Source organism: Bos taurus, chromosome 22 (genome assembly GCF_002263795.3).
Source record: "Bos taurus isolate L1 Dominette 01449 registration number 42190680 breed Hereford chromosome 22, ARS-UCD2.0, whole genome shotgun sequence".
In the NCBI taxonomy this organism is placed as follows: Eukaryota; Metazoa; Chordata; class Mammalia; order Artiodactyla; family Bovidae; genus Bos; species Bos taurus.
In genome coordinates this window covers 26,243,772-26,257,926 of record NC_037349.1, presented here as the reverse complement: position 1 = coordinate 26,257,926, position 14,155 = coordinate 26,243,772, and positions in this window count along the sequence as shown.

Here is a 14,155-nt window from a genome sequence, read left to right as displayed (position 1 = left end):
ACTAATTATGCCTGGGCTTCTAAGATCCGACCGGGGAGGCCTCAGTGTCTCCTCTCCTTCGGGAGAACGGAAGGACGCCTGCGGCCTACGTAAGTGGTGCAAACTTCTTGTCTTGAAGTTTTATTGGTCTCCCGCGTAAACCAAGCTACTCAGCCTCTTTTCTCCACTGAATTTTCCTACTGAGCTATCCTCATCCTATTACTCTTTATATCTTTGATAAAATATTTAAATAAATAGGTCGCCGACGCCGTCCCCGCTTCGAATACCCTGGATCAGCCGGGGCAGGACCCCGGCATTATATTACTTGTCAGTTGTGTCTCACTTAAAATAATAATTGACATAAAGGTATATATTAGGAAACTATGAAATTTTATTAAGGGAGTTAAATAAGAAAGCACTTTGTTTTCTTGACTGTGAATTCAAGTATTTGTTTACTTTAAATAATATATGAGTTTAACATATGAAAAATCCCAAATCATTTTTAGTTGAATAAAATTAAAGATATTTAAAGTACAAAAATTTGTCCCTATCTCACAAATTAAAATAAGAGCAAGGTAAAGATGAAGGATAAAATAGTGTCTCTTAGAAACTAGTGTCTAATTAGTCCTTAGCAGAAATATTTGTGAGGTCCACCCCATTGGCGCCTATGCCCTTATGGCAATTGGCATGGCTTTGGTGGGTTAAAGAAAACTGTTTCTGGGTGACCAGGAAACTGAAGTTGGTGAAGATATACTGGCAAGCTACACTATTTCAACGTGTGGGTTAATTGTAAAACTCTCTCACCATCAATGTAAAATATTTCTTCAATAAATTCCCACATACAAAGAAACAGGAAAGAGAAGGAAACAGCCTTTTTCAGTCAAAGCAATTTGTTAGCATTGCTCAAGTCTGTGTAAGAATGCAAACTAGCACTTTTGTGAAATGTCTTCTCTTATATTCAGATCAGTTCTTCCAAATCCTTATGTTCCCTCTGAGCTCATTTAGTTGCACATTGCTCCTGGGAAAAAATCAGGAGGGTTTGTGAACCACATACATTTCTAATCCGAATGACAGCAATTTAGTGTGAAATGTTTGACAAATATTGGCAGGCTGATTATTTACCAAAAGTTAATACTGCTGTTGGATCAAAAGGGGACAATTTATTAATTAAATTGGAAGACAAAGGCTTCATCACCCTGCTATTATTAAAATATGAGTAACCACCTGTTTTCTTGCATTTTAATCTAATCCAAGATTCTCATTAAGAATAACAAAAACATTGTAATCAAGCTGCAACAAAATGGGAACCTGGATAGTTCTATATGTGCCCTATTAGTTATCAAATATTTGACTTGATAAAAAGGTGAAAGCTTACTTTGTGATGGCTATTTGCATACTTAAATGTGAAAATTATTAGCTAAAAATATGTAATTTCTTTTTTTTAAAATTTTATTTTATTTCCAAACTTTACATAATTGTATTAGTTTTGCCAAATATCGAAATGAATCCACCACAGGTATACATGTGCTCCCCATCCCGTACCCTCCTCCCTCCTCCCTCCTCCCTCCCCATACCATCCCTCTGGGTCGTCCCAGTGCACTAGCCCCAAGCATCCAGTATCGTGCATCGAACCTGGACTGGCAACTCGTTTCTTACATGATATTTTACATGTTTCAATGTCATTCTCCCAAATCTTCCCACCCTCTCCCTCTCCCACAGAATCCATAAGACTGTTCTATACATCAGTGTCTCTTTTGCTGTCTCGTACACCGGGTTATTGTTACCATCTTTCTAAATTCCATATATATGCGTTAGTATACTGTATTTATGTTTTTCCTTCTGGCTTACTTCACTCTGTATAATAGGCTCCAGTTTCATCCACCTCATTAGAACTGATTCAAATGTATTCTTTTTAATGGCTGAGTAATACTCCATTGTGTATATGTACCACTGCTTTCTTATCCATTCATCTGCTGATGGACATCTAGGTTGCTTCCATGTCCTGGCTATTATAAACAGTGCTGCGATGAACATTGGGGTACACGTGTCTCTTTCCCTTCTGGTTTCCTCAGTGTGTATGCCCGGCGGTGGGACTGCTGGATCATAAGGCAGTTCTATTTCCAGTTTTTTAAGGAATCTCCACACTGTTCTCCATAGTGGCTGTACTAGTTTGCATTCCCACCAACAGTGTAAGAGGGTTCCCTTTTCTCCACACCCTCTCCAGCATTTATTATTTGTAGACTTTTGGATTGCAGCCATTCTGACTGGTGTGAAATGGTACCTCATAGTGGTTTTGATTTGCATTTCTCTGATAATGAGTGATGTTGAGCATCTTTTCATGTGTTTGTTAGCCATCTGTATGTCTTCTTTGGAGAAATGTCTATTTAGTTCTTTGGCCCATTTTTTGATTGGGTCGTTTATTTTTCTGGAGTTGAGCTGTAGGAGTTGCTTGTATATTTTTGAGATTAGTTGTTTGTCAGTTGCTTCATTTGCTATTATTTTCTCCCATTCTGAAGGCTGTCTTTTCACCTTGCTAATAGTTTCCTTTGATGTGCAGAAGCTTTTAAGGTTAATTAGGTCCCATTTGTTTATTTTTGCTTTTATTTCCAATATTCTGGGAGGTGGGTCATAGAGGATCCTGCTGTGATGTATGTCAGAGAGTGGTACTGGCACAAAGACAGAAATATAGATCAATGGAATAAAATAGAAAGCCCAGAGATAAATCCACACACATATGGACACCTTATCTTTGACAAAGGAGGCAAGAATATACAATGGATTAAAGACAGTCTCTTTAACAAGTGGTGCTGGGAAACCTGGTCAACCACTTGTAAAAGAATAAGACTAGACCACTTTCTAACACCATACACAAAAATAAACTCAAAATGGATTAAAGATCTAAACGTAAGACCAGAAACTATAAAACTCCTAGAGGAGAACATAGGTAAAAATATGTAATTTCTAAAAGCCACTATCTGTCCTTACTTTTAATCCATTTTGACTAAATAGTATAATAAAAATAGCTAATATTTATTCCATACGTAGGATAGTCATGTTAAAAACTTGGCAGGAGTAAATGTATTTAATCTTCAAAACAATTCTATAAGGAGCAGTATTATTATCCTCAGTTTTGCAGATGATGAAACTTAGGCAGTGGTAATTAAGTAAGGTCCCAGGTCACACAGAAGTAATTATCAGAGAAAAAGTTAGAAACATTGCCCATCTAATTCAAAGATTTCACTCTTGACTTCAAATAAAATTTCATTATGCATTTAACAAATATTTAAAGAGTTCAGCTGCTATTTTCTAAACAAGGCGTTGAAAATAAAAGTCGCTCAATCATATCCAACTCTTTGCGATCCCATGAACTGTAGCCCACCAGACTCCTTTGTCCATGGGGATTCTTCAGGCAAGAATACTAGAGTGGGTAGCCATTCCCATCTCCAGGAGATCTTTCCAACCCAGGGATCGAACCCAGGTCTCCCACATTGCACGTGGATCCTTTACCATCTGAGCCACCAGAGAAACCTAAATAGGTATTGCTTCAGGCCAGAATTCTCCATGCCAGAATACTAGAGTGGGTAGCCTATCCCTTCTCCAGCAGATCTTCTTGACCCAAGAATCGAACCTGGGTCTTCTGCATTGCAGGTCTATTCTTTACTGTGTGAGCCAGCAAGGGAACCCATTTTTCAAATATTTTAAAGTACTTCTTAAATGATGCCAAACAGCCCTCTTTCCAATTTCTACCTGTGGTGAGGATACTCTACTAAGATGGTCTCCATTTTCCTTTCCTCCTAGTATACATATCCTCATGTAATCTCCTCCAGTCAGCATCAGTGGTACCTATAGCTTTACCCAAAAGAAGTCAGATAAAACGTGATGAAACGTCTCTCTGTGGTTCTGTTATGTAGGATTGTAATGTTTGTCTTGTTGTAAGACTTTCTTCCTTACTGGCTTTGAGGAAGCATCCTGCCGGGTAGTGGGTAACCCTATGGCGAAGGCCACACTGTAGCCTTGACCAACAGTTCATGAAATCAGGGTCCTTAGTCCAGCAAGCTAAAAGAAACTGATTTTGCCAACAAACATGATCTTGAAAGCAGATCCTTCCCCTTTGAGCCTTGACTTAAGACCCCAGTCCTGTTCAGTACTTTCGTTAGAGTTTGTGAGAGACCCTAAAGCAGAGAGTCCTGTTAAGCTGTGCCCAGATTCCTGACTTACAAAAACTGTGAGATAATAAATGTCTGTTGGTTCAAGCCACTAAATTGGTGGTATAATTGTTATGCAGCAATAGATAACTAATGAACTACCCATCGTGGTTTGAATGTTAATTCCCCTTTTAGAAGCTTCATGAATAATAATTAAATTATATTAGTATTGTTGGTTTTACTACAATAACAATAGAGACTGCCCTTTATAGACCACCTACATGTCCCAGATGCTTTCACTTCACTATGTTATTTACACAAATTATCTCATTCATCTTTATAACAACCTTATTAGAAAGGTTTTATTATTTTCAGTTTAAGACTCTCAGGCTCAGAGGATGTAAGTAACTGGCTCAAGGTCACACAGCTAGTGTGTAAGGAAAACACAGTCAAAGCCCAGGTGCACTGCATTTTTCACTGTGCCATCCTGCTTCCTATTTCATGTGGTTTAAAAAGGTAGTTTAATGTTTATTAAATTTATTTCTCTATGGCCAAACATGGTTCTAGGAGTCAGATGGCTACTAGCATATCACAGCCATGTGACAGCATGATGGATTTGGTTTTGGATGGTTTACTTCACCAGCTTCCCAAGTAGCTCAATGGTAAAGAATCTGCCTGCCAATGCAGGAGATGTAGGTTTGATCTCTGGGTCAGGACAATCCCCTGCAGAAGGAAATGGCCACCCACTCCAGTACTCTTGCCTGGAAAATCCCATGGAAGAAGAGGTGATGGGCTACAGTTTTGGGCATCTCTGAGAGTTGGACGAGACTGAACATGAACAGTTTATTTCTCACGTCTTCCATCCCCTCACCAAGTCTTATCTATTATAGACCAGAATTTTCTGGACTACAACCACTTTTACCATTTCACATATGATGTATTTTTAAGTCATTTCATTTTCTTTTGGCTTCTTCTTAGCATTTTCAAGTTTTTAGAAAAAAATTTTATATCAAAAATATTTATATCCCACTGACAATGTGGTATCTTTGCAAACAGATAAAATTGAAATACTCTCTGTAATGCTAATAGAAATAAAAGAACATTCCCAAATCACAAAGAAAGTCATTTTCCTTTTAAAAATTGACATCCAGCTGACATTGAATAAAGAACATGAACATGAATAATATAATCAATAAATTTTATAGGATTAATAGGTATATCTAGATTTTTTAAATTTTAAAAGATACATGACACATATTTTTAAACACATGAACCAAAAAATGCTGTGTATTAAGTCAAAAATAAAAACCACAATAGAGTCTCCAAAGCAGAAAATATATAGCTTAAAAAATTGAATCAAGAGATAATGAAGTTAGATGGGTAGGAATTAAAGAAGAGCCAAGCATCACTCCTTCAAAGATTGTAAGAAGCCACACTGGTAAATAAGCCTTGAAAAGAGAATATGAAATACAGATATAGATAAATCTTCCTCGACTTACAGTGTGGTTCCATCCTGATACACCCCTGGTAAGTCAAAACTAGGTAAATCAAAAGTGTATTTAAATACATTCAACCTGTTGAACATCATACTAACAGCTTAGCCTAACTTAGATTGTTGTTATTATTTAGAAGCTAAGTCATGTTTGACTCTTTTGTGACCCCGTGGACTGTAGCCCGTTAGGCTCCTTTGTCCATGGAATTTTCCAGGCAAGAATACTGGAGTGGGTTGCCATTTCCCTCTTCAGGGGATTTTCTCAACCCAGGAATTGAACCAGCATCTCCTGCACTGGCAGGATTCTTTACCACTAAGCCAACAGGAAGCCCAGCCTAATGTATGTTTAACAGACTCAAAACACATTAGCCTACGGTTCAGATAATATCATCTAAAATAGAGCCTATTTTATAACAAATTGTTGAATATCTCATGGAATTTGTTAAACAATGTACTGAAAGTGAAAAACTAGAATGGTTGTAAATGAGTGGGTTGTTTCCCCTGGTGATCATATGTCTGACTGGGAAATATGGCTCCCTGCCTCTGTCAGGAAATATGTCCCTGCCTCCCTGCATCAAGAGGGAGTCTCATGTTGCATATTACTAGCCAGGGAACGGAGCAAAATTCCAAATACAATTTCTACTGAATTTGTATTGGTTTGCAAGGAGATCCAGCCAGTCCATTCTGAAGGAGATCAGCCCTGGGATTTCTTTGGAAGGAATGATGCTAAAGCTGAAACTCCAGTACTTTGGCCACCTCATGCGAAGAGTTGACTCATTGGAAAAGACTCTGATGCTGGGAGGGATTGGGGGCAGGAGGAGAAGGGGACGCCTGAGGATGAGATGGCTGGATGGCATCACTGACTCGATGGACGTGAGTCTGAGTGAACTCCAGGAGTTGGTGATGGACAGGGAGGCCTGGCGTGCTGCGATTCATGGGTTTGCAAAGAGTTGGACGACGACTGAGCGACTGAACTGAACTGAACTGAAAGTCAAAAAATTGGAAGTTGAACCATTGTAAGCTGGAGACTTCCTTATATTGCAAATGGTTTAGAAATGTGAAGATTTTCTAAAAACTTTATTTTATATTGAAATATAGCTGATGAATGATGTTGTGATAGCTTAAGCTTGACAGCAAAGGTACTCAGTCATGCATATACATGTATCCATTTTCCCCCAAATCCCCCTCCCATGTAAGGTGCCGCAAAATACTGAACAGAGTTCCCTGTGTGACACAGTAGGTCCTTGTTGGCTATCCATTTTAAATACAAGTCAATCCCAAACTCTGTCTCTTTCCCCCCATGGTTTCCCCTGGCAACCATAAGTTTGTTCTCCAAGTCTGTGAGTCTATTTCTCTTTTGTAAATAAATTAATTTGTATCATTTCTTTTTTGATTCTGCACATAAGGGATGTCATATGATATTTCTCCTTCTCTGTCTGACTTTACTCAGCATGTTGCTGCAAATGGCATTAAGAAATGTGAAGTTTTAAGAACATCACATTGGGCCCTGAAGACTGAAGCCATGGTGACATCAAGAGAAACACTTAAAAACCTAAGAGCAAACACAAATAATAGAAAAAAAATTTAAATAAATGAAGCAAGCATGCAGTTCAAAAAGGTAAAAGAACAACATAGGAAAATCAAATAAATGGGTGTATGTGTTTGCTAAGTCACTTCAGTCGTGTCTGACCCTGTGACCCTATGGACTGTAGCCCTCCAGGCTCCTCTGTCCATGGGATTCTCCAGGCAAGAATACTGGAGTAAATTACCATGCCATGGGATCTTCCTGATCCAGGGATCCAACTCACATCTCTTATGTTTCCAGCATTGGTAGGTGGGTTCTTTACCACTAGTAGAAGCCCTAAATAAATAGGGGAATGTATTAATAAGCATAAAAGCAGAAATTAATTACACTATGTAAAATGGGTATTTCACAAAGCATCTGCACATTGACAAGGAAAAGATATCAAGTGCCTTCATCCAGCTATTGAATTTGTTGGTGCCATTGGTCAAATTTTCATGAGATTTCAGGATATTGCCGTCTTGTATCTTCTACACAAAAGCAAATATGGTAACCCCTCAACTGATATTTTTTGTCATGTTTTAATATCAGCATATGAGAAAAGCCTAGAAAGCAACTGTTCTGTGTATTAATGACTTTTAAGCCCTGGGGATTTCTGTTGTTACAGCTCTTTCTTCATTATCAGCCATGAAAATCAGCATTCCAAAAGAAATTTGAAAACCAATTATTAAACTTGATAATTATAAATTGGAAAATGAATTTTTAAAAAATCATTGATTCAAAGATGCTTCTGTAAAATACACTGGTGATAGTAAATGCTTTTGTGGGTCTATTTCCTTTCTCAAAATATCTTTCTTTGAGCCTTTTTTCCTCTGGAGACATTTCACTTTCATATGGAAGTCATATTGTATCTCATCTAGAATATTCACAGATGATTGTCTTCATTTATCAAGAAGCACATATTTAAATAGTTTGCAGCATTTCGGCTTTCTTCGTGAAGCAGAAGTATTCATCATACTAGTTAAGGTTTATATTACCCTGTAGCAAAGCAATTTATCATATCCCTACATCAGCAAATTCTTTGATTATTAAAATTCTCTTGCAGAGGTACACGTAGGAGCATACCAAGCTTCTGTCTAATGAATTTTCTTTATTATTTGACCTGAAGTGCAGGGAAACTAGATATTAAGACGTGTGATTTGAAAACAGTGATAGAAGATGCAAAGCCAGATTTATTTTGTTAGTATCAGGGAATACCTTACCAGAATTTAACACAATGCATATGACATGCAAACAACCCTTAAGAAGCACCAGCATGAATCGTTTTTTCTCCTTTAGAAATGGTGTTTATTTCCCCAATTTAGGCTTCTCTAACATGGTACTTTTGTGAAGCTCCAAAATCATCAGTTCAATCTTCAATAGTAATTATACATTAAATCAGTCAGTTCAATTGCTCAGTCATGTCCGACTCTTTGCGATCCCATGGACTGCAGCACACCAGGCTTCATCACCAACTCCTGGAGCTTGCTCAAACTCATGTCCATCGAGTCAGTGATCCCTTCCAACCATTTCATCCTCTGTCATTGCCTTCTCCTCCTGCCTTCAATCTTTCTTGAATTATACATTAAGGGGACATGTAATTGACTCAAGTTACTAATGACCACTCTCTTCCAAGTTGTTCAACTATATTTCAGCAAGTATTTATTAAGTATTTGTCTATCTATTTAACACTGTACTGGTTTCCTTTATGGATGTGAAAGAAGTTTATATAGTGCTTCTGGTTTCAAGGAGTTTGCTGTTTAGTTGGAGAGTGAAGACTTCTGTCTAGTTGAATAGCGAAGATTTTCCCATGTAACCTAGGAGATAACCACATAAGGAAGAAAGTAACTGAATGGCAAAATGTAATCTAATGGGAAGTTAAGGAAAGAATGATCTGAGAATGCAAAATATCCATTGCCCACAGGGGCATTGGCAAATAACCTAAACAATAAAGCAGAGGCAGTCCTTGGGCATGGAGGGTAGGGCAGGAGAGGGGATGAAGGCCTGAGCTGGGAGGAGGAGAACAGTTATAAACTGAAGACCACAATATCCATCTGAAGGAAATGTCTACAAGTAAGTGATTCTGCTTCATTCAGTTTATTGCCTTTTGAGAATGAGAATCGATGTTGCCATGACTGGGATTTTTCAAGACCCACAGGATCTCCTGATTTTTATAGAAAGTTCTCAATTTTAGTCGGTCAACAAAAAGTGAGTCTATAGACAATAAAAATTGAATAATTTTTTATTTATATGATAACCATGCTGCTGCTAAGTCGCTTCAGTCGTGTCCAACTCTGTGCGACCCCATAGATGGCAGCCCACCAGGCTCCCCCGTCCCTGGGATTCTCCAGGCAAGAGTACTGGAGTGGGGTGCCATCGCCTTCTCTGTATGAAAACCATAGGTAGAGAGAATTCATGATTCTTGAGGCTGGTATTTAGCAAGCTGATCTGAAGGCCCCGGCCATGCTCACATCAAGTACTGTTTATGCCAGAAGGATCAGGAGCTATAGATCTATATATAACACTTGTGTAAAAGGGGTGTAAATGTGGTGTGTAGAGGGTTACTTCTTGGCTTAATAGAGCTTTATCTCCTTTTTTGCTATCCTTTGCACTCACAGTGCCTCTAGAATTTATTGTTGTTGTTTAGTCACTAAGTCATGTCCAACTCTTTGCGACCCCATGGATTGCAACATACCAGGCTTCTCTGTCCTTCAAACTCATGTCCATTGAGTCAGTGATGCTATCCAACCAACTCATTCTCTGTCACCCTCTTCTCCTCTTGCCTTCAACCTTTCCCACCATCAGAGTCTTTCCCAATGGGTCTTTCTCTTTGCATCATGTGGCCAAAATATTGCAGCTTCAGCATCAGTCCTTCTGGTGACTATTCAGGATTGATTTCCTTTAGGACTGACTAGTTTGATCTCCTTGCTGTCCAAGGAACTCTTAAGAGTCTTCTCCAGCACCACAGTTCAAAAGCATCAATTCTTTGGCACTTAGTCTTTTTTATGGTCCATCTAACATCCGTACATGACTACTGGAAAAACCATAGTTTTGACTGTATAGAACTTTGTTGGCAAAGTGATGTCTATGGTTTTTGATATGTTCTCTAGGATATCCCACGTCCAAGGTAAGAGAAACCCAAGTAAGACAGTAGGTGTTGCGAGAGGGCATCAAAGGGCAGACACACTGAAACCATAACCACAGAAAACTAGTCAATCTAATCACACGGACCACAGCCTTGTCTAACTCAGTGAAACTAAGCCATGCCATGTGGGGCCACCCAAAAAGGGTGGGTCATGGTGGAAAGGTCTGACAGAATGTGGTCCACTGGAGAAGGGAATGGCAAACCACTTCAGTATTCTTGCCTTGAGAACCCCATGAACAGTATGAAAAGGCAAAATGATAGGATACTGAAAGAGGAACTCCCCAGGTCGGTATGTGCCCAATATGCTACTGGAGTAGATGGCTGGATGGCATCACCAACTCAATGGACATGAGTTTGAGTGAACTCTGGGAGTCGGTGATGGACAAGGAGGCCTGGCGTGCTGCAGTTCATGGGGTTGCAAAGAGTCAGACACGACTGAGCAACTGAATTGAACTGAACTGAACTAGGTCTTTTACAGCTTTTCTTCCAAGGAGCAAGCATCTTTTAATTTTGTGGCTGTAGTCACTGTCCACAGTGATTTTGGAGCCCATTGAAATAAAATTTGCAAGTTTCCACTTTTCCCCCCATCTATTTGCCCTGAAGTTATGGGACTAGATGTCATGATCTTAGTTTTTTGATTGTTGAGTTTTAAGCCAGATTTTTCATTGTCCTCTTTCACCCTCATCAAGAGGCTCTTTATTTTCTCTTTGCTTTTGGCCATTAGAGTGGTATCATCTGTATATCTAAGGTTGTTGATATTTCTCCTGGCAATTTTGATTCCAACTTGTGCTTCATCCAGCCCGAAATTTCACATGACATACTCTACATAGAAGTTAATTAAACAGGGTGACAATATACAGCCTTTTTATACTCCTTTCCCAATTTGGAACCAGCCCATTGTTCTGTGTCTGGTTCTAACTCTTGCTTATTTATCTTCATACAGGTTTCTCAGGAGACAGGTAAGGTGATCTGGTATTTCCATCTCTAAGAATTTTCCACAGTTTGTTGTGATTCACACAATCAAAGGCTTTAGCATAGTCAGTGAAGCAGAAGGATATGATTTTCTGGAATCCCCTTGCTTTTTCTATGATCCAGTGGATGTTGGCAATTTGATCTCTGGTTCCTCTGCCTTTTCTAAACCCAAATAGATGGTTGCATGAGTGATTCTATGTATCCACATCAACAAAAATATAAGGGCAGTGATCATCAACTTCTGCTGAAAACTAGAATCACCTGGGAAGTTCTAAAAAATGCTGATGACTTGGATATACCTCTTATCAGTTATATCAGACTTTTTTGAGGTGAAGCCCAGCCATGAATATTAAAAGCTTTCCAGATGATTCCAATTACAATCATGTAGAAGAACAGGTGATTTAATATCAGCCACTGCACATAAAAATCATCATTTTAAAACCTCACGCCGTGTATCAGCACTAATTGCTACATAACAAATAGCCCATCCTGTAGCTTAGCGTCTTAAAAACCATACTTGTTTGCCATTTAAGCTGGGCCCAACCAGCTGGTTCTTCTGCTCTTCTCACCTCTGGTCACTGGTGTAGTCCTCTGGCTGAGTGACTAAATATGCACTCATTGGCATATCTGGCGGTTGGCAAATCATCAGACAAGGGTGCTCATTTCCCTTTCGGCATGCCTAATAGACTCATTTGGGTTTATTCACAATATGATCTCAGGTTTCCAAAAATAGCCAAAAAGAGTAGGCCCTAATATACATGTCTTTTTAACTCACCTCTTGTGAGTTAAGGGGATGAGTTAACTCATTCTCCTATTAACTGACTGGAAAAACAAGCTACATCATGAAGCCTGGATTTTATGGGTGAAGAAATAAACTCCACCCCGTGATAGGTGGAGTGGTAAGTAGTGTGCACAGGGGCATGGGAGACTAATAAAGCTGTCTTTTAGAACAATCTATGATACCTCTCATTCCAACTTAACCAGATTTTCTGGAGGTAGAACACAGACAGTGACATTTTAAAGAAACACATTAGGTAACTCTGAGGAGCAACCAGGTTGAGGACCAGTGATTTTGACTTGCTAAACTACAGATTTGTGAACCCCACCCCAGAGATATTGATTCAATACCTCTGTTGTGGGGAGGCTGATACTTCGCAGTTTTAACATCCTCCTAGGTGAGGTTGATGCTACAATTTTTGCCTCTACATTTAGAGTATGTTAATATAAGCCACAGTACAAATTTATATTATTAAAATGGTTTCTAATCACTTATTTGGATGTCTCTTCCTAGTTTATCAGTTCTACTACAGATTGGAACAGTTGGACCCTCCCTACTCTACACTCTTACCCAGAGGTGTGGGAAAGAATAAGTTCAAGTTAGTTACTCTAAGCTGAGCATCCTGGAATCCTTGATTCCATTCCTATTATAAGCTCTTGCTTTGTTGCTTATAACTCACTGCACAACCCCATCCTCTATATCTTACCATGAGGTTCTTTTATTCTTGGTAGAGCTGATCCTTACTCCTTTTTTCCAGTGTAGGAGCTGGGATCTTGCCTTGTTCCCCAAGTTCAGTCAAAGAACTAAGCCTTCCATTTACTCTTGAATATTTTTTTAAATTTTATTTTATTTAACTTTACAATATTGTATTGGTTTTGCCATATATCAAAATAAATCTGCCACAGGTATACATGTATTCCCCATCCTGAACTCTCCTCCCTCCTCCCTCCCCATACCATCTTCCTGCTGTCTACTGCGCAATTCATGGACACATCCCACCCACTTTATATTGTTCTTGGCCTGTGGGTTTCTTCCCTGCATGTTGGTGGTCCCTCCCTGTGCTGGCTATTTCCCATTTCCATCCTTAGACTCATACTCCCTCCTTCTCTGCTCTCTGCCTGTTCAGGGAGCGTGATGGCTTGTGCATGGCATTTCCTGGGTTTTCTTGCTAGCTGGCTTCTTGTACGTCTGTGCTTCTCAGAGTAGGGGCCTTATACCAGCCACATCACCATCATGAAAGAAGCGGTGCCACAGGGTTTGGCTGGTGGCAAGCACTGGCTCCCCTGATAGCTCAGTTGATAAAGAATCCACTTGCAACGCAGGAAACCCTGGTTTGATTCCTGGGTTGGGAAGATCTGCTGGAGAAGGGATAGGCTACCCACTCCCATATTACCCACTCCCATATTCTTGTGCTTCCCTTGTTGCACAGCTGATAAAGAATCTGCCTGCAATGCAGGAGACCTGGGTTTGATCCCTGGGTTTGGAAGATCCCTTGGAGAAGGGAAAGGCTACTTACTCCAGTATTCTGGCCTGAAGAATTCCATGGACTGTATAGTCCATGGGGTTGCAAAGAGTTGGACACGACTGAGCGACTTTCACTTTCAGTCACTGGCAGGAGACCAATACACAGACAGAAAGAGTAGCAGTTTTCTTTTTTCAGTGGTTGCTTCTTCGTCTAGGCTGCATTTTCTGCCAGAGGCTGCATACTGCCATAATTACAGCTCATATACTGCTGCATGGTTGTACCTCACTTTTGTCTCCAGCAACATTATTTCCTCCTCCCCTCACCTGGAGCTCAAGTGTGCTAATGGAGTCCTACTGTTGCTAGACTCTAGGCCTGAGCCACCACTGTCATTTCCTTTAACCTGTCTACACATCTGCAGATACTTCCTTACATGATTGGACTCTGCTTCCTACTGGAATCTTTATATAATGTCACCTGTAGATTTCTATTTCCTAGCCATAAAATTAAAAGATGCTTACTCCTTGGAAGGAAAGTTATGACCAACCTAGATAGCATATTCAAAAGCAGAGACATTACTTTGCCAACAAAGGTTCGTCTAGTCAAGGCTATGGTTTTTCC